Source organism: Rousettus aegyptiacus, unplaced genomic scaffold, assembly GCF_014176215.1.
Source record: "Rousettus aegyptiacus isolate mRouAeg1 unplaced genomic scaffold, mRouAeg1.p scaffold_m13_p_11, whole genome shotgun sequence".
NCBI classification, from domain to species: domain Eukaryota; kingdom Metazoa; phylum Chordata; class Mammalia; order Chiroptera; family Pteropodidae; genus Rousettus; species Rousettus aegyptiacus.
In genome coordinates this window covers 8,893,972-8,919,180 of record NW_023416286.1, presented here as the reverse complement: position 1 = coordinate 8,919,180, position 25,209 = coordinate 8,893,972, and the positions used below count along the sequence as shown (strand labels likewise).

The following is a 25,209-nucleotide window of genomic DNA, read 5'->3' as shown; positions in this document are numbered from 1 at the left end:
TTATTGTCAAGTAGCTAAAATCTTATGAGACAAAGGTATGACAATATATACCTGGGGAACAAAGTTGACTTTATGCTCTCTTTAACTTAACAATTAGGCCTATTTCCTGGAGATAAACGGTCTGACTTCGGCTTATGTGATCCCAGCCCTTCCTAATCATACTGGTCACACAACAATATGAATAAACTTACCAAGACTAAAATGTACACTTAGAAATGGTTAAGATGGTAAATTTTATGTTATGTATAATTTACCACAATTAAAAAATTTTTCAATAAACTTAAAAAATAATAATGCGGATTCCGTGAGAATAGGGTAAGATTAAGGGGCATTTACTTTATTGTAGCTTTAATGACATTCTAACAATAGATTTTTTCTGGTGACTTTGCTCTGCAAGAAGAATTGCCACCTGCCGCCAGGCAATTAAGGCAATGTTCCAGCCTCCAGCCGCAAGCCTTCCTGAGAAGCTGCCGGCTGTGACTTGAGCACTAATGGAGAAAATAACGAGGCTCATTTAAGCTCAGAGATAAGGATGCTAAAGCCCCATGGGGATATGTGTAGTCTGTTCGCTTTTAAAAATACCTGCCAGTACAAAAAGCATAATTTCCATCTGAAATGACAGTTTTAAATACTATTTTTCACATCATGATTGAGCTGTTTCTACTCATTATTGCTGGAGAAGTGCTCTCACAATAGGAAGAAATGACCGAACAAAAACTAAGGCAGAAGTACAAAAAGCCCAAGCATTTCTTTGCATTCGTTCTGTTTCTGTTGGCGTCCTCTCCTCATGGTGCTCGAGGCCCTTTTCCTCCCTGACCTGAGTTACATTTAGCCACTGACTGCATGACAGAGCTCTTGGGCTTTTCGGCGGTGGAGGGGTAATGACCATGAACGTGGCCTAGACAGGTGGGGAGCGTGGTAACCGGTCTTATCAGTGGTCTTGAAGGAGGTCTGCATGATGCAGTTAGAATATGCAGACTCAGAGACCACATGCCTTTAGCCTCTGTAACCAGAATATAAGAAATTATTCCATATGTGTATTGTTGGAGATGGTTTAAATTGCCTAAAATGACAGTGAAACCCCAGATTTTGAGGAATAATGGAGTACAACATTGCCTTCGTTCAGCTTAGCTGCTGAGATTTTCATGAAGTGATTTATATACACAGTCGATCCTCTTAATTCATGGATTTACAAACTCATCTACTGGCTACGATTTGTACGTAGCCCCAAAGTCAATGCCTGGGTGCTTTTGTGGTCCTTTGTGGGCAGGCACAGGGCAGTGGTACGTGTCCCTGGTTGCGGCCGAGCAAGGCGGTGTTCTTCCCTCCTGATTCAGCTCTCAAACTGTAAAGGTGTCCTTTTCACGGTGTACTTAGTGCCACGTTTTCACATTTTTCTGCTTTAGTCGGTGACTTTGCTGTTTAAAATGGCCCCCACACGTAGGTTTGAAGTGCTATCGAGTGTCCCTAAGCACAAACAGGCTGGGACGTGCCTTGTGGAGTAGACGCTGTGTGTTAGGTCAGCTCATTCAGGCATGAGTTATGGTGCTGTTGGCCATGGGTTCAGGTTAATGACTCAACAATACAGATTAAACTCGGTGTCTTTAAACAGAAGCGCGCGCACACACACACACACACACACACACACACAAATTATGTACCAATTGGTTGTCGAAAATGTCGTGACCAAATACAGGAATGTAACCCTGTATTTCCCCTAAAGCAACGGATTGGCATTCACTAATTCACTGTCAACATCTACTTCATAGGGTATAACTGCCGTGAGTAATGGGAACTGACTATATTTCAAAAACAAACATAATATGTAAAATAATGTGTTTTTGAATGAAATATTTTTCTTAGGCTATTGTCAATTGTCAAACACGTTTACATATATTAAATCACAGCCTTGGAGAGTCTTCGTTAGGCTTAAATAGTATTTTAAATTTGTCTATGTATATATGGATAAGCAAAGAAATATAGAGTAGTTAAGCGTATAGATTTTGTCATTATTTTGATTTGGGTTCTTCCTTCTGCTAACTGTGGTCCGCATGCTACATGCCAGATGAGTGAGTTATTTAACTTGCCTGAAGCTCAGTTATCTCATCTGTATAAAAGTGAATAATAGTTGTATCTGTCTTATAGGACTTTTATGAGCCTTAAACAAGAGACACAAAAATTAATAAATGTACTTCCCTACATATAGCAACGTTGGCTATGTGTTCTTCTCCTTATTTTCTTAGTCAGATAAAATATGAGATTTGGAAGAAAATTTGTCTCTAAACTGTTCTGTATGGAGTTTGTGATTGGGATATTTGAGGTGATAGAGAAATGGTGAGATAAAAATTTGAAGTTCTTTTGAACTGTTATCTATTTTTCAGCAGCCTAGCTGAAGTGAGCTATCCTGACATCTTTGTATTTATTACTCTTTTAATAAATGTTTGTTATGCACACAAAGCCCAGGGACTGGAAGGCTGTCCTATTACTTAACAAGAATCATATCAATCTTCTAAATCCTCTGAGTTAGAACGAGGTCAGCCTGTCAGCCAATACATTGCAAGGAGCACCATACATAGGTAAGTGCCAGTATGTGGGAACAACAGAGCCCGTGACGATTCTCAGAGCTGAGGTCGTGTCTTCTCTGCGCTGAGTGTCTCTCTCAGAGCTCTCCAGACAGTGTCTGAGCAGTGCAAGCACAGTGAACATTTGCTAGCTTCTTCAGGCCGGTCGCGTCTGTGTGGAGTGAGGGATGGACTGATGAGAAGGTGGGGCTGTCATCTGCACACTGCCGGCAGCACAGGTGGTCACATGAAGACTGGAGGGGAACGAGCCCATTGACACAGTGGTTCTCAGCCTACTTTCTGTCCCACCCTACCCAAGGGACATGATAACCTGCTAATCGGTAACAGTGGCTCACATGGCCACTAGTTCTTAAAGAGGAGGTTGGACTCTGTGTACTGGTGGGGGTGAGGGGTGTGGATGGGGGAGTGGATGGGTCATCAGAATTTCTCTGAAGCAACTGTAACTTGAAAAAGTCCCAGAAGTGATTCAGACACTCCCTTCCCCTCAGCAGGGTGTGGCATTTTCTTCTCCCATTTCTGTCTAGTGAGAGAGAAACTTAGACACACACACCTTGTCATTCCGCAAAGCGTTCAGTTCTAACTCGGTGCCCACACTTGTTGTTTTCCTAGCCCTAGACCTTCGTTATTTAGAGTGACTTGTACTTAGTCATGTGTGTACTTAGTACTTTAGGTAGCTTAAGGGACATATCTTAGATTCTCTCTTTGGATCACTACCTAGTTCAAGTTCAAGTCACCACCCATGCATTCTAAACATCAGAAATACTCATTCCTGTATAAAAACACTGTGGCTTTTCTGTTTAAGGCCTTTGATTTCTTCCATAAGTCAATCAGTCTCTCTCTCTCTCTCTCTCTCTCTCTCTCTCTCTCTCTCTCTCTCACACACACACATTAGTAACAAGAGCATTTTACATCAATCTTTCTTATTTGTGGGAAAACACATCCTTTTTGTATTCTTGCCTTTTAAAAAATGACTTTAGAGGAAATAACACAGTTGGCAAGAGATTTATGTCAGCAGATACCCAGTTTCTTTTTCGTCCTCTTTGAATCTGCTTCTTATCAAGATGTCCTTTATAGTACCATAGTTTCTTTATCTGTATTTCAAGAGCCATTAAGATATCCTTCCTACTATACACACACACACACACACACACACACACACAGTCTCATTATTATCTATTTCAGCTACTCAAAGCCAATGATTATGAGCGTCTTTTGTATCAGCCATAACACTAGCTATTAAATTAATTAAAGATGAAAGTTTGTTTATAACTCAAGAGGTCTGAAGAGAATGTTCCTATTAGAGAAAGAGAAGAATCCAAGGGAGAAAAAAGATTAAAGGAGAATTTACATAGAAAATTGAACCTCTGAGCAGGTATGATTTCTTTATCCATGTAGAAAATGAGGTTAATGGGTATTTAATGGGTATCCTGGTTCCTTTTATGAAGTATTTTCTATGTTTATGAGTTCTAAAATGTAGAATGGGAAATGATAGTCTGTATCCTACAGTTTGGTACCCAAATGGACCTAAGATTTATCAAGGGACAACGACCTTACGCAAGATGTCTAGTTACACAGTGATGGCACTCTATAATCATGTCGTGTTAGGTTCATGTCTAGGTTCAGCCTCTTGTTAATGGAAAAATTTATCACAAAATTTATTTTTGGCCTATTTCATTTCTTCTCAAAAAATGCCATGAAATCTATGAGTTAATGAAAAAGAAATCTTCAAGTATGTAGTATCCAAATTATTTTTAATATGAGTATGGATATCCATGATGAAAAATAATTTTCAGAATAGTTTATTCTCTTGCTTGTCATGCATTTCCTCGGTGTCTGCCAAAATTGTCCTTAAAACAATTAAGGTGGAAAACCTATAACTCCTACACAACCATTCCTAAGTCTAAACACAAACAAAATTTGCCATTATTACAAAGGAATTTAAACAAAGTGTTTTTCTCTTGAAATATAATACACAATAAAGCAAACAACTGAATCCTTATTTAAGGTAATCCAATTACATTGCTTTCACAATTATTTTACTTAGTAGGTAGCGATTGCTGTTTTAAGAGCCAAAATTTTTATGCTATGCTCCCTACCCTAACATTATCACAGCAAAAGAACTCTATAGCTTGTTTCTAAAGCAAACTACAAAAGATCCCTTGTGTCAAATACTCTTTTCTACATTTTTCTGGTGTCATTGCTGTCTTGGTGGTAGTGATTATAAACACCTTCTGTGTGCAAAACATTGTGGGAGGAGATACACAATTCGATTATAAGGATATTATCCACCTTCTAGCTACAGGTAATTTACTATTCTTATACTTCTCTAATATTTATTCAATTTATGAAAACACAAACTTCTTTGTACTGTCAGGCCTATTATAGATTTTGACTGACCAAAAATTTCTGTCATTTGATAGTTTAATGTAATTTTTTAATTAAACTTGAAGAAGACATAACAACGATTTTTGAATATTACAAAGATGGGAAAGGCAATGGATATAAAAGATGATGAAATCATGATTCACAAATATCTTGATGTTGAATAATTAGCCTTAAATTAACAAGACAAAATTTAATAAGGATAAATAAAAGAGCCTAAGAACCATCAGTGGGCTTTGATTGCTATAAAAAGTGAACTGAATACTGCATTGGACTGTGTATTTGTTCAGGTTTTCCAGAAAATTGACACCAAGATGTAATTAAACTTTCAAGGATTTTTGAGGAAAATGCCTATGAGAAAAAAATGGAGACGGAGCTGGGAAAGGATGGATGAGCTGTCCATCTGTGATGCAAATCTGATTCCTAGTGAAAGAGAGAAAGGGAGGAAGGGTGGAGAGAGCTTTCTTGATTTCCATGAAGTTAAGTGAAAGTTTATCAAGGCCTTCAGGGTGGTCTTTGGCCAAAGCTGGCCTTCTGGAAGTCCTGTGGCTCAGGAACAGGCTTCCTTAGCAAGCCTGGTGCAATCAGTCACTGGCTAGGAGCAGCCATGGGAAACATGGGCTCAATACAAATGAAGCAACGTGTTTTAGAGTGTGACACTGGGGCACATGGTCACTTAAGCTCCCCGTAGTTGGACGTAAGCAAGGTACATCCTCAAGGCATTCTCAGGGCAAGTGCCTATGTAACTCGGCTTTTCAAAACTTCATCTAGGCTTTGCTTGAAAATATTTTGAAAATATTTTTTGAATAAGTAATTCAAAACTAAACAAACTTGAGATTCTAAAAATGTAATCCAGTTTTAAGATTTCTAGTCCCAGAACACTTACTGCTCACAGAAAAGATTTTCAAGGAAAAACACAGGTAAATTTTGTTTTTTGATGTGCATGTGCATGGGGGGAGGAGGGGCGTTTATGTGCGCACACCCATATAAGTATGCAATAATGCCTTTTTACACATTCCTTGTATTTCAAGCATCTACAGCCATTATTCTCTTTTTGATGCTTAAACTGTCAACTTTTGCCCTTTTAAGCTTTCTTCTGGGTCATTTTGACATTCCATGTTAATTTTTTTTAAAAACTTGAGGATCTTTTCTTTTAAATCAACTTTATTAAAGTATTGTTTACATATACTCAAATGCACCTATTTTAAGTGTACAGCTTGATGAGCTGTATACTTATATCTCGCATGTAACCACCATCAATCAGGAATACCATCCGAAAAGTTGCCTTGTGCCACTTTGCAGACATTGCCCCCATGACTGCAAACCGGACAATTAGGGATCTGTTTTCTTCCACGGTAAATTCATTATACCTATTCCAGACTTTTATATAAGTAAAATCACACCAAATGTTCTCTTCTGTTCTGGCTTTTTTCCCATTCACATAATGTTCTGGAGATTCAACTGTGTTTTCATCAATCAGTAGTTTGTTTCTTTTTATTTCCCAAGAAGTGTTTCCTCCAAATATAGACTACAACTTGTTTATTCATTCACCTGTCAATGGACTTTGGAGTTTCCTATTATAAAAAACCTGCTGTGAACATTTATACAAAAGTCTTTGCATGGACATATGTTTTTATTTCTCCTGGGTAAATACCAAAAAGTGGAACTGCTGAATTATACAGTAAATGTATAAGAAAACTGCCAGAGAACTTTCTAGAATGCTCGTGCTCCTTGACATCCTCTCCAGCAAGGTAGGAGGGTTTCAATTGCTGCACATCCTCACTAACACTTGTGTGCAGTGGTGTCTCATTGTGATTTCATTTGCATTTTTTTTCTGATATTCATGATCCTGACCATCTTTTAATGTGCTTAGTGATTATTTTGCATATCTTCTTTTGTGATGTGCTGGTTCAAATCTTTTGTCCATTTAAAGTTGGATTGATGTCTTTTCAATCATTGAGTTGAGTAGTTCTTTATATTTTATAAATATAATCTTCAGGTAGATGTACTGAGAATATTTTTCCACTTAGTGGCTTGGTTTTTATTTATTTGTTTGTTTGTTTGTTTGTTTATAACTATCTATCTATCTATCTACTTATTTATTTATTAGGCAAGGCAACCCTTGGTTGACCTCACAGATTGCAAGGACCTCATCAGTTTACAATCCCTTAATTTTGTATTTTTTACGCCTACAGCACCTGGTCTTCCTAGGTAGTCTCCCATCCAAGTACTAACCAGGCCTGACCCTGTTTAGCTTCTGAGATCAAAAGGGATTGGGTTTGTTCAGGGTGCATGGCCATAGACTGATTGGTTTTTAATTTCTTAACAATATGTTTCAAAGAGTACCAGAATTTAATTTTGATGATGAAATTCAATTAATCAATTTTAACATAGTTCATGTTTTGCATCCTAAGAATCCTTTTCCTACCCTCAAAATCTTGATGATTTTCTCTTATGTTGTCTTCTAAAAGTCTTCTGGCTTTAGCTGTTATTTTATCCATTTTGTGAATGTGGTGAGGTAAGGTCAAGGTTAATTTTTTCCCATATTGATATCGAATTGTCCCAGGATGAATACTATTGCCAACTGTTACAAGAGGACAGACTTAAGGCTGACTGCGAGGTTGGTGAGGAGCATCCTCCTTCTACCTAAAAGGAGAGTTAGCCGCCATCGGGGCTGCTGTCTTTGAGTCTACTTTCTAGCACTCAGCCTGCAACCGCCCCCCAATTCCTCCTCAATAGCAGGCCGTAATGGAGAGAACCATTTATTGCCTGGTTAACCATACAATTTGGTCAACAATTTGCTATGTTTGCAACTAATTCTGATAGACCTCTCTCAAATCCTATTATTTGGCCCATGGAGCCTTCATCCTTCATTTTTCAGAAAGCAACACCTCTCTCTGTGTCCCATCCTCATCACCAAATCCATGAAGTCTCTCAGTTCTTACCCTCCTTGCAAGCTAACAAGTTAGCCCGCAGTAGTTTCAAGGATGTCGGGAGAAGACATGACTCCTGGGTCAGAGACAAAGAACTTGAGTACGCGCAGCAGGAGCAGAAGCCAGAGTGTCAATATTTGCTCTATATTCCTGAGCCGCAGTTCCTAAGGGCCAAAGCTGCACATGGAATACCATGTGGTCAAGGAGTAGAACCCTGAGTGAGGAAACCTAAAACTTTTAGAATGGGAAAGTTGCTCTTTGCTCCTGAAGAAGTCACTAGCTATACATCCTAAGGCTGTTTGCTATACAAACAGCTGTGAAAAAAAAAAAAAAAAAAAAGCCCAAACTAAATTTAGTCAGTGCCACTGGTTGCAAAGTATCTAGAAATGTGAGAGATCAATGGGAAATTGTCACTCAATGCTTATAGCTCCCTGGTCCTTCTTTCCCAGCCTCATGGGGTTTCTTCCTATGTCCTAGTTTGTATTTAGCAGCTGATTCAAGGGGACCCAGTGCAGATTTTCACAGCTCTTTGTCTGCATAACGCCCTTCCCTGTGACTCTCTGTTCTGTAACTTGCTGTCATTCAGCTTCCCTGCGTTCTTATCTGTGTCTTCTCCACTTAAGATGACCGCTCTGCTTTGCTGGAGTTCCTGTCCCTGTGCTTCAGTTCTGGAAGTCCTTCCAGACAGAAAGCTAGGGTGCTTGAGGGGTTCACCTGATTGCTCTCTCTTCTCTCAAGGATCACAGTCCTATGCTCTGTTCTTTAAAATGTGTGAAACAATTTTTGGGGAGTTTTGTCCAATTTTCTAGTGTTTTCAACAGGATTACAAATCCAGTTACCTCAGCATGATGGAAACAGATGTTGCGCCCCTCATTTTTTGTGTATTTTTCAACAGTTTCTGATACAGTCATTAAGAATAATTAGGCTTTAAATTGCATCTGCATAAAACTAAAATTAATTACACACCTCAGATGGTACAGAATAACAGAACACGACTGAAAAATAAACGCTCCCCTTGTCTTGTGCACTCCTCTGAAGCAGAGAGGCAGTCTGAGGGTGTCTTTCAGGGAGGCTAAGGGGTCAGGCTGTCTGCGTGGAGGCCAGTCTGGTGAGCAGGTGAATGACGGGTCAGCAGGGGAGGCATCAGAGCTCCCCTGGAGGCTGCCAGGTCCCCTTTCATTGAAAAGGTGATGCATCCAAACCTTTGGGAAAATGTCAGACTGACTTCTCGGTACTCTTTTGTACTTTGTAGTAAACGCTTTAGAACTGAATGTAAGTATCTATTTCTTCCATATTAAGTCAGGACTTCCAATATCTTATTGATTATGAAAAGTGGTGGCTTACCCCTTCTAGTTATGGGATTGAAACATATCCAGGGCTGGGCACCATGGTTCACAGCCCATAAAGAACAGGTTAAGGTTAGATCGAGAAGAGTGGTTTCTAGCATATTTTCTTATTTTGACAATTACCTTAGGACTGAATTAGCAGGATAGGAAGAATTGAAGAGAGACTCTATCACTCATTTTACCAAATCTTTTTCCAAAATGAACCAAATCCTGGCACAGGGTGGGTGCCTTGGCTCGTTTCTCATCTTTTCTCATCTTTCACATTTCATCCATCTTCCCATTTTATTTCCAGTCTGATAATTGTCCACGATTCAACTCTTTTATTCCATAATCTTATAAAACCAATTAATAGCATTATAGATATTATACATGTATTAACCAAGAATAGATTTAAGCTGCTTTTCAAATCTTTTTATTTGGTAAATGACTGAAAGTTTCAGGCCATGCTAATAATCCATTATACCATTTAGCAGAACACTAATTTGTCCTTTAAATGTCATGATTGTTTAATGTCAAGAAAGTAGTAAATACCTTTAAAGTCATTTTCATTTTGAACTCTGAGATATTATGATTGACGATTAAGGCTCAATAACACTACCAAGGGAAAATTCAGAAATTGTTTCTCAACCTGTAACCTAAGACACCCTCCTCACCTCTGCAATAATCACTTTCCTGAAAAACGAAGCTATGCCAATCACATTGGTGCATGGCTTGAAGACTTCAGCAGGCTCCTTGCGGCCTACGGGAGATTGCTAAAGCATTTTAGGGAGGCAAGGGCCACTACAATTTGAACCTAGTTTTAACCTTCACTCTCTTTTTCTGCCGTTGTCTCGCCTTGGGGCTCTACCACTGTAAAGTCACCTTACACCAAAATTAGGTCAGAAGGCCTTTCAAATTCCCATGTCTTCACTTGGGCCATTTCGTCTGTCTGAAAAGCCCTCCCTGGAAACTCCACTTGCTCGAGCCAGACCAGAGCTCCTTGCTTACTCTTCTCACCTCTGTGCAGGTGAAATGAACCAGTGAACATGTCACTGCCACTTCCTGTGCTTTACCCACCAGAGAACATGAAAGGGTCGAGTTAAGATCATTCTCCAGACTTGATGCCTCAATATTCCATCCTGTTGGTCAATAATAAGTCCCACCTTTTTCAAGAGTTTCTGCCCTAAATATCCTTGCACATCCCTAGGTGTGATTGCACATGTAACTTGAAGTTCCCAAGGCCCCACCGGACCAAGGCAAAAACAGAGGATATTTCCTGATTTTATGTTCCTGAACATGGGTGCCCAATGCAACTTTCTGGATGATGGTAATTTATCTGGATTGTCCAATATGATAGCCAGTAGCCACATATGGCTATTGAGTGTTTGACATGTGGGTAGTGTGATGGAGGAACTAAATTTTTTAAATTGTATTTTAATTAATTTAAATACAATTTAAATAGCTGCATGTAGCCCGCGGCTACTGCATTGGACAGTGTAGTTCTAGAATCCTCATAGGCCTGAAGACCAATTCATAGTGCAGTTATTCGAAAGGTTAAGTCTTTCATAGTAAAAGAAAATAATTTTTAAAAGTGGACAACTCATCATACTAGGGTTGTATGATTGCAAGAATTATTTTCTTGCTTCATTCTTTAGGATTTAATTATATACAATTCAGCCTGTATAATTTTGTACTGATTTTCATATCATTTTTAAAACATTGTACAGCCTTCTGTATATAAGTCCTGTCACTCAAATAATAATCTTAATTTTATATTTTGTTAATTACTTCCTTATACTTTAATGAATGTGCTGCATATAGAAAACATGTATAAAGTGATGCTGAGCTAGCAGTTGGACTAGTCAGGAAAATACTAAACAAGAAAGATTGGATAATGGAATACATGAAAACATAGAAATCATCCTTAAATGAATTCTGTTATCATCCATAATGCTTATAATAAGGAAGGCAATTCAGTGTGGAAGTTAAAGCACAAATTCAAGTACCAAATAGACCTTGGTCAAGTGTTTCAACCTGTCTAACCTTCTCAGTTTCCTAGTCCGTAAAATGATGAGGGTAACAACAGCATGAAGCCCAATGAGATAATTCATGTAAAGCCCTTGTGTTAGCGTCAGGCATGGAGTATTACATGTTAGTTGAGACTGATACTCTGATAATGATTATTATATTATTATTTTGTTAGTGTTCTCATTTGTGCAGAACTTCACAGTTGACAAAGAACTTTCAAAATGTAACCTTACTTGATCCTCTAAACAAAAGGCAGGCAGATAGTCCCACTTTATTAAAAAAAAAAAGCAACAAGGTTTAAGGACTTTGAGAAATTTGTCCAATCATCAAAAGGCCAAAGTCCATGGATGGCCTACTCCCCCATGCTGCCTTTGCTATCGGTAGTCACCTCGATGCTAATTAATTCATTTCTTCATCTCCAAATGCTTAATCAAATCGGGGTTTTAGCAATATTCCTATTTCCCAGAAGTATCCTCTCCATAGGCCTTTCCAGCCACATTCTGCTTTTGTGTTTTAAATTTGTTTTTTTGTGTGTGTGTTAGGTGAGCAAATGTTTCAAAATGTTCAGTAGCACCTTGCGTAAGCATTGGCAAATCAATTTTTTTTGAAAAACTCTTATCCCTATCCAAGAGCAAACACTTACGGCTTACCTCTGAAAAGCCAGGCCAGCATCTAAAGCTGGAGCTCAACAAACGGGCCTTTGTCCCCGCTGATCTCAACATCGGTTATAAAAGCTCTTATGGTCCGCCAAGAGCCTCTGCTATATCGGACCTTACAAGTCAGAGACAAAGGGCTTTGGAATAATTAAACAAAGCACAGTGTCCACATTGCGTTTACTCTATCCTGTATTTTCTATGCCAGCAAAATTTAAATGAAAGTTAGTTGAAAGGTGGCCCACATGAGACTTACAGGATTAGGACTCCCAATCCATACTCAAAAAATGTTTCTGCCAGCATACATTCAGTCATACCAAGGATTGATTTCTCTTCTTAATTAGGTAGAAAACAATGATACAGCTAAATAAGTGTAAAACCCGACTACATTCACTCTGTCCCATCGACCAAACACGACGATATGGCGAAATGAGCACGGCACCTTCCTCATCTGAAGGCAGTGTGTGTGCCTTCACTCTGTTTAATAATTTCCCGTCCACATGTCTGGCCTGCTTGGCATGGGGTCCCTGACAGTGAACGCCAAACAAAGAAGGCGCCTAAGTGGAACATAACTAGGATGCAGGAAAACAACAGGGCGGAGATGCAGAGCATCTCACAGGATGCTCGCGGCCCTCTGCGTGTGTTCGTTTTCTGACTCATACATGCGAATCAGACTATCGATCTGTAGGGATGGCTGTATAATCGTGAGCAACTCTACTTCTCTGTCTTTTCCTCTGCCTGCAAAACGAAGAAGATGAAAAAAGAATTCCCACAGCAGAGTCAAGTTCAGAAAGTGCTCGTCGACGTTACGCCAGAGCTGGCCCACCCTGAAAACTGTCCAGTGGAACAGGACTGCTCAGGCCCCTTAGAAAAGTAATATTCTAGGATTTTATACTATGAAGATCTTTCAGAAGATAGCCCTTGTACAGAGGCTGGGTTCTTTCCAAAATATTGAGGATATTTCTTTAGTATCCTGCCAAGAGCTCCCTCCCACGTCATCGGTAGATGGTGTTCTGAAAAGCCGCTGGCTGTTCCACCGAGGGGTTCGTGCGGCTTACAGCACCATACAGGATAGAGATGTTGGTGACGATGTGATGAATAAATACTTATCCCAGATTGACAGCATGTGGTCTCTGCTCCCCGCCGATGTTCTGAGCTGTCCCGGGTATCTCTATCAAACACTCTCTGTTCCATCATGTGCGAAGTCCAGTTAAGGGTCATTCGTACCTGATTCTGTTGCATCTATAAAAAAGCTTCCTAGATATATTAAGATTTTAAAAAAATATTTCCAAATTATGTGTTAAAATACTGTAGGGTGTGCTTGGCCTGTACGTTATCCTGTATGTACTTTGCACACTGACCTGACTAAAGAGATGCTGCTCTTGCAACACTGACCCACGGCTATGTTTCGGCTTGGAAAACAAAACAAAACCTTGAATCTTATTAAAAAATAAATAGCACACATTTCGATCAGTCACGATTCTGGTAAGTGTTCTGAATGTTGGAAGACAAAACTGGTGACACCTGACCTGCTTATTTTGAAGAATTTCTGGTTATGTTTTTGTTTTGCCAACTGTGAATAGATTTTTCTGACCTGGAGCGAGCAATGGCAATGCTGAAATTTATCTAACCTGTTTTGCTTTTCTTAAGTTACAGTCATTTGTTTTAAAATAAAGTACTGCATTCTTTGCGAATTTTCCTAACGATAATTAATGAAGCTTTCTCGTCGTATTTACTATTACCCCAATTCTGATGTTTTCTAGTCACTGAGAGAGGTAACTTTCTATTTTTCTGTGATACAAACACAAACACACATACACAAACTTGAAAAGCATAAGGACCTGAATGATTGACTTGGTTCTCTGGCTGGTTTCTCAGGCTGCACTTGAATTGAGACAATTCAAGTGCAGCCTGAGAAAATCACCGAGTCCCAGAAAAGAAATATAGAAGTAGGGACCAGTCTGTGGAACCGCACCTGGAAATGCTGTGCAGTATACTCATCTAGTGGTAGAAAAGGGACGCGGCGTTTCTATGAGGCGTTTAGAATCCTTTCCTCCGGGCCCCGTGTGCAATATGAAAAGAACGCTGCACTTTGGCGATAGATGGGATTTCCTCTCCCCGGTATGATAGTCGCCAGAGCTACAGCCAGATTGAGCCTTGATTATTCCCTCAAGGGGCCAGAACAGAAACAACACTGTCCTCACTCTTAAGCGTAGCACCCCTGGCATGAAAAAAGTGTGTGCCTTGGATTCTATTTCCAATAATGCCGTTAGATTTGCATCGATTGATCATCATTATCTTCTTGTTTCTGCTTTGTGACGAACGACATAAATTTATGAAAAGGTTGGCTATATAACTGCCGTCTGCCACTGTAAAACAGAACAAGGCTCGTGCTGCCAACAGGGATAGAACTGGTGCCCTCTTGGTATCCTTGACTTGTTCTAACAGACTTAAGTTCTATTGAAACACAGGGTTGATGGTAAAACAAATTCTGCAACAACTGATCCCTGTCAGCTCTCCTGGTGGGAATGCCGGTGTGTGTAGGGGGGTGGGGGCAGGTGGGGCGAGGCTCTTGGTTCGTTTTTGGAAATGAATTCAAACTCAGCAGTTTTTCTAAGCTTTATAAAACCATCGAATGTGGGGATTGTGTCTTCTTTGTCTTTTGTATTTGTTAACAAGAGTTTGTAACATGCTGTTCATAAACTAGTACTTAAGACACGTGTTTTACTGGCTTTCCTGAGTGTTTTCCTTTTTCGGCCCCCATCTTTTCTTTTATTCTAGATTGCGTAGGCTCCATTCATGCTATGAAATACCTACTGCTGAAGGTGACCTCCATACCTTGATTTTATCCTCGTACAAAGGAGGGGTGGATCATTTTCGTTTCTCTTTCTTCGGTTGATCTTTCTAAATAAGACAAGGAAAGAAATCAGATCTTTAACAGTGAAACTTTCAAAATTCTTTTGAATTATTTCCAGACTTGTAAAGATATTGAGATCAAAGTTAGACATTCTTGCTTGCTAAGCATTAATGCCAGATTATTTTACACTCGAACAGTATAAATGAAGATAAGTAAAATGAAATTAATATAGGAAATTGATTTTAATTGCAATTGACATGATTATTAGAGCATGTAATATAAATTTAATGGAAATATTTAATTTTTATTTACATACTTGTAATTAAATGTGAACATGATTTAAATGTCAGAGAACGATTGGAGTGAATGAACGAAATGTTTTCTGTTATCGTTCTCTGTAGTTTACAATGGGTAAAAGATTTGCAGACCCATTTTATTGAAGTATAACAAGAAAATAAAGAGCTAAAGATGGTGGGAAGTGGAGGGCAGTACCCATGCCGGCCCTGGCGCAGCTCACCCTTCTGCCTCTCCCAGAAAGCTCCTCGGGCCTCCTTCCCCATCATTTCTTTCACTGCGGGGCACTCAGCCATTTGTCCCAGAACGGTTTAACCAATGGGGTCGTTTTTTCTCATGTACCAGTTATGTGAACCTTACGCCGCAGGTATCACCTTAGTAGGCTCTCTCTTCCATCTGATGGACTGACTTATGAGGCAAAAATGTGAAGAGTCGGCCAGAGTGAGTGACATTGGCACAGCTGCCAGGCTGCCGGGCAGAGAACCAAGTCAATCATTTAGGTCCTTATGCTCCAGCAAGTCAAAGGACAGGGCGTGTCTACAAAGGTGAATTGACAATGCAGGGAACCATGTTACTCATTTCTAAACTCCTGTAAGAGTTCAGAGGAAGCACATCGCAATGAGGTTCTAGAAAAATGTGACTTATCTGAGCTCTGAAAATAGAGTGGAATTTCAATAAACTAACCCAGGCAGGAATCTCACCAATAGGACTGGAGCCTCTGCATCTTCGTAAGCAGCTTCCCACATTGGGGCGCTCAGCCTGTGCCCCGCCCCCTCTGGCTCCAAGCGACCAGTAGGGCGACCTCGACAGAGCCCCCTACGAGGCTCATTCTGGGGTTACACTCACCCTGGTATCATTTCTCTGCCGACAGGTTAGGCCTAGCCACAGACGGGGGCCTCTTCTAGCCAGTTGGTCTTGATTTACTCCAAACCCAGCTATTTTTGCTCAATTTTCCTTTAGTTCTCAGCACTTCAGCCCTGGTCTTTGTTTCCAGTTCCTACTGTTCTGCAGCCCCGTGGATTTCCTTGGCGGCTCCCGGGGCTTCCAAACCCTGTCGGCTCTGCCCACCTCGGCTCTGTCCTATTTGAGGATGAGAAACTATGTGGCAGTTGCAGCCCAACAGAAACGCACCATTAAACTAAGCTCTGTCCGCTCGGGCTGCTCACTCTTGTGCTTCCCCCGCCCCCCGCCACGTGGCCCGGACTCCCTCCTGCGCTTAGACAGCCAAGGCCACGGGGCGCGGGGTGGAGGCGAGGGCAGTGCGCTCTCCGCGAGCTCCTGGGGGCAGCGACCATGCCTTTGCCGTGGTTTCTCCCTCCAGCACCTGGAACACAGCCCAGCAGAAAACAGGTACTGACTGGACGTTTCTGTTCGCTGTAACCCCGTGATAAACAGAGCCACGCTAGTCAGTCTTGGCTGAGATCACCCGCTGCCGAGACCAAAACGGGAGGCGCCAAGTCCCGCTTCTCCTCCCTGCCCCTCCAGACCCAGGTGCCGCAAGGCCTGTGCGGGGTTTGCACACAGGGCGGTGAAGCCCGGTCGTGTTCTCAGCCCGTCGCCCACCTCGAAATTTTAAATTGAACTTGAAGAGTAAGGGAGGCGACCATGTGATTGGCAGAGTCGTCAATATGCTGTGCATCCCTCCACGTCCGCAAAATAGGAGTCGGAGGACCCCTAGGACCTCAGTGCATTAGGGGACTGGAGAACTTGATCTGTATCCTCTGGGCTTTTGCGAGCTCAGAAAATGGTGCCTGATTCCTCTCTGGGGAAGCAAAGGGCAAAAGGCTGTGCCCAGGGCTGCCTGCCGCAATGGGAGAACCAACAGAAGGAGACATGGGAGGAAACTATTTTCCCACTGATGGCAGCCGGCACAGGTCCCTTGTCCCGGGCTGGACACAGACCTAACATGGGAAGCCACCACCAGAGCTGCCTTTAGGGCACTTGATTGTGACAGAGGGGGTAGTCCACCAGATGCCCAGCGGGGAAAGAATTCCAGCAGTGTGAACTCATGGGAAAAGAATCAGCCTTAGGGACCGGCCACAGCCAGAGGGCACTGACTTGGACCTCTTCTGACCCCTAGCTCCACACTGTAAGATCTAGCTCTTTCTGACCTCAGGCCCCTCCCCCACAGAGTGCAGCCCCCTTCACCCCCAGGAAGCCAAGGCCATCTAAGCAGAGCTGGGTGGGGAGGCTGAAGAGCAAGGCTGGGAAACAAAAGCTTTCCTCACAGATAAAATTTGAAGCTCCTTATAATTACCATGGCCTGGATATTTCAATTACTAAAATGAGATCATTCGAAGGATCAAAGGTGGCCAGGTTACTTGAAATAAATTAACTTTATTTTTCAATTACAGTTGACGTTCAATATTATATTAGTTTCAAGTGTGCACATAGTGATTACGCGTTCACGTAATTTAGGAACTGATCACCCCGCTGAGTCTAGAATCCACTGGCACCAGGCATAATTATTACAATATTATTGACTGTATTCTCTACTCTGTACTTTACATCCCTGTGACTATTTTATAACTGGCAATTTGTACTGCTTGATCCCTTTTACCTTTTAACCCCGCCCCTCCAAGCACTCTCTTCTGGTGACCATCAGTTTGTTTTGTGTATCTATGTATTTGATTCTGTTTTCTTTGTTCACTTACTCTTTTAGTTCCGCATATAAGTGAAATCATATGGTATTTACCTTTCTCTGGCTTATTTTACTTAGCATAATATCCTCTAGGTCCATCTATGTCGTTGCAAATGGTAAGGTTTAATTCGTTGTTATGGCCGAATAATATTCCATTGTATATATGTTCCACATCTTCTTTATCTGATCGTCTATTGATGGACACCTAGGATGCTTCTATATCTTGGTGATAGTAAATAATGCTGTAACGAATATAAGGGTGTATATGTCTTTAATCAGCTGTGTGATCTGAAGAAACATGGCACTTCGGATGGCAACCAAAGAGTGAGAAAGAAATGAGATTGAAGGCCAAATGCTTAAAAAGAAAGTGAAGCTGCTCTCTGTACACAGTTGAATTCAGCTGATACAAACGTAACAGATGAATAAATAAAGAATTGATGAGTAAATGAATACATGCAAGGAAGTCATTGCAGATTCAGTCTTATTACTCAATTTGATCTAAACACATTTACCATAAATTGGGTTTTTAAAATTATCTCTAGTTCCGCCTTCTAGTACACCCGCATGTCTGTTCTTCACCAGGTCAAACTCTGGGCGCGATGTCTGACTGTTCCAGGCGGATGCTCTTTGCCTCACAGTCGCCAGCTCCTCCGCTGCTGCTCTCCCAATTTTCTGAGCAATTTTACTCTGGAGCTCACAGCTCAGGGCAGCTGTACCAAATAAGCACTTTGCATTTTTTCTTCTCAAAAACTGTCCTAATTTGCAACTCTATGGATGTATCCAAGACAAGTGTCACTTTCCTGCTTTTCATATTCCTTTTACCAAATAAAACTCCAAGATTTCCAGGCACATTGGACAGTTGAGCCTTAGAGAAACTAGAACTATTATCAATCCAGTTATGGCTTGGGAAGAGGGGTGTGTGTGTGTGTGTGTGCGCGCGTGTGTGTGTATTGCGCCTCTGTTCCCTGCCATCATTTTGTTCCATGTGTAGGTCACCTATGCTCTGCTACAGTTTACCACGTTAAGTCTTCCTGTGGAGCCCTGAGCACATTTAACTAAGTCCCTTCCCTTGGCACAGCAGACTCATTGGAAGTTGAGGTGGCTGGAGTGAGGATTAAGGAGAGGGCAGGATTTGGGCCACGGGGGATGAAAAGGTTAAAGAATTTGAGGACCACATCTTTGCAGACAACAGTTTGGTTGACTAACATGTGGACAGTTCAAATGCTTTGTATTTTGAGTTCTTATTCTACAACTGAAATTAAAATATTCTCACATCTATTTTGCAGTAAATCACTATTGTGCTATTGTGCTTCTAAGTTTATTTACTCTGCTATTTACCAGTAGATTTTAAAAGTTCTTTGGGGTTTATTAATATTAAAGCATCTGATTCTAACGCACTCACTTTCATAGGCCATTGGATTACACGTACTTAAGGAGCATTAAAATATTGATTGGTCAGTGTTTAACAAGCCATGCTGAGTGGCTGTATGCAATTTAACAGTGTGCTTCCCTGACTCTCGGCTTGGCTGAGGATACCCCAATTCTTTAACCGTTGGTTTAGAAAACTGAAGTATTTCCCTTCAACTTGTAAACAGCAAGGATTAAAGCTGGAGGAAGGGCCACCTAGTCGTAATTATTCATCGTCAGATTCAAAGTGTTGCTGTGTGAAGGCGATCTCACGCTTTCTTTCACCTGAAAGGGGTCTGTGATTGGACGGCATCGTGATGAGCACTGAACTTAAGCCAAGCCCTTCATCACCCGTGCTTTGGAGCTGAGCTAGGCAGCCAAGTTGTCCTCCAAGGGCTAATTTATCTTGCAGGTGACACATTAGATAAAACTACACAGTCAAAGTCTGAATTCCAGCCTGTGTTGTCTAGGTCCGTTAAATCAAATTAATCATCTAACAGCGTGCCCTTGAATGAGCTGCCTGCTGTACACACTTAGCTGGTCCGCCTGCACCACCACCCCCATTGGAAGAAATCACGTAGGAAAACAGACTTGCAAAAGACAAAGGTACCAGGCGAGTGGGACAAAGGATGATAGAAAGAGGATGTGCAGTTCTGTTTTTCAAATGAAACACTAATCTCTGGCTGTAGCCAGGTTCCTCTCCGTTATGGCATTTTGTGGGAGCTCGACCCCCCAAAAAAGTGTGATACCCATGTGGCATTACTGTGAGACAACCAAAGAAAAATGTAGAGGAAATATTGTCTTGGGAAAGAATCTAAATGTAGTTTGAAAGTTTGACCTCCTGGATTTTTCTTTTTTCATTCTCATAATGGCAGATCCAACTGCTGTCACCCACCAGCCCAGCCCAGACCCATGCGTTCCAACCACGCAGGGCACTCACTGTCTTTGGCTTAATGTCCCAGCGCCACAAAGTGACTGATAAATTGAAGAAGTTTGGAACAATTCACAGAAATAATTAAAAAGAAGAGAGGACAGTGATTTATGGGTTAGATTAAAGGAAGAAATCATGTGTAATGTGTGTAAATGAGAGTGAATAGAAGACTTGAGGCTAAAATATTTGAAGTGTATAACGTGAGGATTATTTTACACATATAGAAAAAATGTTGCCTAAAAGCTAGATGTCATGGAATAAAATTAAAGGCAGGTAAGTTTAAATTGTTCTCCAGTTCAAATATTAATTGTTAATAGCTAGTACTTATTTATAATTAGTGAAATAAAGCCATCATGTCAATAAACTGTTATCAGTGGAATAACATTTCTTTATAATTTCAGATCTAAAATAGCCTGTATTCTAGAAATGCAGTCTAGGCTGTAGCTAATTTACGAAGCGTCTCACTGTTTTTGCTCTCCTAAGTTACGAACGTTTAGTGTTTTTCCGTCCACGCTGATTTAACATCTGTGTGCTGGATGCTGCCACACAACACCGAACAGAAACGGAGCCCCGCCCCTCATGGAGCTCATCGTCCACTGGAAGGGCCGACACTAAACAGAGAACCACATAGGTGAACTTAAAATTAGAGCTGGTGTTAATGCTAAGTGAAAAGATAAGTGCTATCCCAAGAGTTGACAATGGCGGCCCGCCCAGGCAGGGAGGGTGGCAGGAGAAGCGACCCTTTGGCGGAGGCCTGAGGAGGAGTAACTTGGAGGGTAGAAGGGGGTGAAGGGCAAAGCTGTTGCGAGCGGGCAAGAAAGGGCTCCGGGAAGCCAGGGAATATGGGTACAACTTTTACAGCTGGGTTAGTTTAACTAGAGAAATAATTTGCTCAGAAGAAATAAAAACTAAAATGCAGAGTAAATGACCTGCAGTTACCCAAGGGAATCCAGAAGTTCAGATCATTCCACTAAGAGCATTCTATTCCACATGACTTAGCGCCCACAAGGTATGACACGCTGCGTTTGTGATTCTGCTGTCAGCCTGGGCTCCGGCCTGCGCATTTGCACGGGGCTGGGAAGAGCTGTGCCCTCGGGGGTTTGAGGTGACCACCGCCGTCCCCTGCGGTCTCTTCTGTCTCTACAGGAAACTGAAAGGATGAGCCCCCTGGGGGACAGCTGTCGAAAATTATGGTATTTTGACTTTGAGGGATTATTATATAGCACCATTTTGAGAAATAAATGTCTTATATTCCACAGAAATAATACTGAAAACATATGAGAAAAAATTAAAGGTGATCCTTAATGTCATATAATCAAGGAATTATAATTTCTAAAATTCTATAAGTGTTCATCATGAATGTTTTTCTCAAGAAAAGGTGTGTAAATCATGTTTGCAGCAACTCCTGGATCACACCCTTATTGGGAATAACACGGGTCACCTGTGAGGTGTTTAACAGGTGTTCTGTGAAACGGGAAATCAAAAAAGTTCAATGATAAAGTTTAACATTGGTAGGATTAAACAAAGTTAGTAGGCTTCCTTACTACCCGACTGGTCAAAGTGTTTAAAATTTTTATATTAATGTAAATTGTAAGACTCCTGTAAGCAAATGCAATATTTGGCATCTCCCAAACATTTTATCAGAGGCCACATTTTTTTCACGTTGAAATACACATTCCTTAGAACCTAATATTCCACACATACTCATATAGATGATCTAAAATTAGAAAAACTCATTACTATTTTTGGTTCTAGAGTTTGTTGCTGCTTCATTGCCTTTGTGATTTTGCGTCCCGTTCTGAGCTGAGCCTCTCACACCGTTCACTGTCTGGACCCGGTCCGGCTCTTCCTTCCATCGCTCGCACCCATGCACTTCACGTTGTGGCCACAGGGAGCTTCTCCCTCACCCTGGACGCGCATCCCTTCCCCCGACCTGTCGCATACATACGGTCCCCTCTGCTGGGAAAGCCCCGGGCCCCCACGCACCACCTCCTTCTGCCCCCTGGCCTCACTTCTCCTTGCCAAGGATCTGTTCATTCTTCAAGATATAGTTCAAATATCTTCCCTGGAAATTTTTCTTTTTTCTATTATAGCACTTAAATTATTATATTCTCATTTATCTGTTTATCTGACCCTTTCCTGCCTCCTGCCTCCCCCTGGTTGAATTTCTTGCTTCAAGGCAGGGCAGACACAGTACTTGGGTTTGTACACAGTCTCCCCAAACACAGTATCCAGCACACAAAGGAAATGTCTATGCTGACCGGATGAACTTGAATGTGTGTGGGTGCATACGTGTGATAAGGGTATTCTCTGTATTTTAAGTAAAGCAAATAAGTCAGACCATAAAACATCTATCTGATGAGGAGCACAACTTGTCCATTTTACATACATTTATCATTGCACTTATTATAAAAGCATAACAGTTATGTGTTTCTATGAGTCATATGACAATATTATCCTTGAGTTCAGGGACCTTAGCTTATTCATTTGTCATTTTTACAACTTAGCCTAGATCCTGGTACTTAGTAAATGTCCAAAAAATGGTGCTTAAATTAAATGTAACTGAATCCTGCTCAACTCCTTGCTACTACCCCTGCTGATGTCACAGGAAAATGATGACTTGTGAACTCTGGGATCAAAATACTTGGTTCCAGTCCTAGCTCTTCACCAGCTTTGTGACCCTAGGCGAGTGATTGAACCATTTTGTCTTTCACTTTGTCATCTATAAAAGAGGATGTTAATGTTGTCCACCTTCTAAAGCTGTTGTTAAATCTTAATCTACATGTATGTCTATTCTATATCTAAACTATCTATTTAGCATAAATGAGTGTCTTTCCTATGCCTTCCCAGTGAGAGAACAGGTAATCGAATGTGGCAATATACAAAGAGCAAACTTCTACTCTTAGAAATCCTATTAAATGCCATATCAGAGGTAAAAGTCTCTGAATTTGACTACTCTAAGTACTTCACATAAGTAAAAGCATATAATATTTGTCCTTTTGTGTGGCTTATTGCACTCAGCATAATGCCTTCGAGGTTTTTCTGTATCGTAGCATGTGCCAGAATTTCCTTCTTTCTTAAGGTGGAGAACTATTCCATTGCATGTATAGGTCACATTTTGTTTATATAGACATCCATAGAGGACGCTCGAGTTGCTTCCAACTTTCAGCTATTATGCATAATGCTTCCATGAATATGGATATACAAATATTTGAGTTCCTGCTTTCAGTTCTTTGGAGTATATGCCCAGAAGCAAAATTGATGAATCATATTGTTATTCTTAATTTTTTTGAGGAATCTTCCTACTATTTTCCATAGTAGCCATACCATTTTATATTCCCACCAGCAGTGCACAGGGATTGTGATTTCTCCACATCCATGCCAAAACTTACATTTCTGTTTTGCTGATAACAGACCTTCTAATGGGTGGTTATGAGATGGTATCTCCGTGTGGTTTTGATTTGCATTTCTCTAAGGATTAGTGATGTTGAGCATCTTTTTACATGCTTCTTGGCCATTTGCATATCTTCTTTAGAGAAATGTTTAATCAAGTCCTTTGCTCATTTTTTAATCAGGTTGTTGTTTCCTTGTTATTGAGTTGTATGAGTCCTTTATATATTATGGATATTAACCCCTTATCAGATACATAGTTTGCAGATATTTTCCCCATTTTGCAGATTGCCTTTTCACTCTGTCGATAGTGTCCTTTGACATAAGAACTTTTATCCCTACTACAGGACCTTCAAATTGTGTTCGATCAATATATTTTTAACTTAATTGAGTTCTTAAAAGATGCTTAATTAATGATTTATCGCTATGCTTGAATTTATGATTAAAACTAAATGTAAATTAACTTTACTTCAAAATTATTTGGGACAAATTCAGGGAGATTGGGGCACTTTAAATATAATTGTGATCATTTTCAGGCTTGTGCTCTCTTAGGGTATATAAAGGAAGCTTCTGTAAAACATGTATAGAAAATGCCATTTTATTGTCTTTAGATTTAGAATTTTGATCCTTCTATAGGGAAGCTTTGAAAATTAATTGCTGTTGTATGATAAGAAGGAGATGAGAAAATTATTTGTAGGACAATCAGATGAAAGTTTAAATTCCTGTGTTTGGCTAGGGTTGTCCTATGGATCAAAGACAGATGGGAAATAGAAAGTAACTCTGAAAGAGTGAATTTCAGAAAAGTAAGGATGTTTATAAAAATCCAGAATGTACCCCTGAAGCATGACTCCTGTTGTCCTTATTCTAGTCATATGTGTCATTGATGACAATAGTGAATGAGAAAAGCTAGGGAATATATGTAGGATGGTAAAAAGTAGAGGGTAGTAAGTTTTTTAGTATTTCTGAACTGAGTTACTTGGCTAATTTAGAGACCAAGAAAGCTACTAATAATAGCTCTATTGACGATTCTAATTCTTTTACTTTCTCATATTCTGGCCTTTCTATTCTGTGATTTATTTTTAGTTCAAGAACTTTTTACCATGTGTCATCTTTAAGCTATAAAGTCACATTAGTTGTGTACTGCTGTGATCCTGTGCCCTCTGTAGAACAGCTTGATGAAAAATCTGATTGTTCCGGTTGGTTTGCATTTGAAAGGATTACATAAAACTCCTTTGAGTAATTAGCACAGCAATCCAACAAAGGGTTAGTTGATTTTTTACAATAAAAGGTCAGGCAAGAGAAAGCCATTTAGAAGGCATAAGAGATTGCCTTCCTAGGGTCATTTTTATTCTGACTTATGAAACAACTTCAAAAGCATGAGTCAAGCACTTAGTATTTCTGATGCAAACATTACTACTGAGTAACTAGTTCAATGACAGCATCTCTACTAATTAACATAAATGAGAGCTAATAATGATTCATTCATGCACATATGTAGGTGTATTTAAAGGGTATATGCAGGTAGTTAATAAGGATCATACTTTGCCTTTGATTATAACTCTGTTTACTCAATGCTGACTTTATGACGAACGATCCATTTGGAACAAACTTTTTGTGCCCTTTCAGATATATAAAGGTTAAATATTTCCCGCAACTGCTTACATTTAATGCTTTAAACTTTTCTTCCCCAGCTATTGTTGACTTGTTCACTAACCTGTGCTGTGAAGTGTTTATCTGACTGTTTACATTTCAAGAGCTTAACAGAACACAGGGCTTTAGAAAGTTG

At 40.4% G+C, this 25,209-nt stretch overlaps 1 protein-coding gene and 1 pseudogene across 1 annotated transcript in view; one reads left to right on the top strand and one right to left on the bottom strand.

Moving 5' to 3' along the window:
• STARD13 (StAR related lipid transfer domain containing 13) overlaps positions 1-25,209 on the top strand; it is a 468,661-nt gene that overhangs the window by 225,803 nt on the left and 217,649 nt on the right. The window lies entirely within an intron of this gene.
• LOC118609758 lies at positions 7,151-7,268 on the bottom strand (annotated as a pseudogene).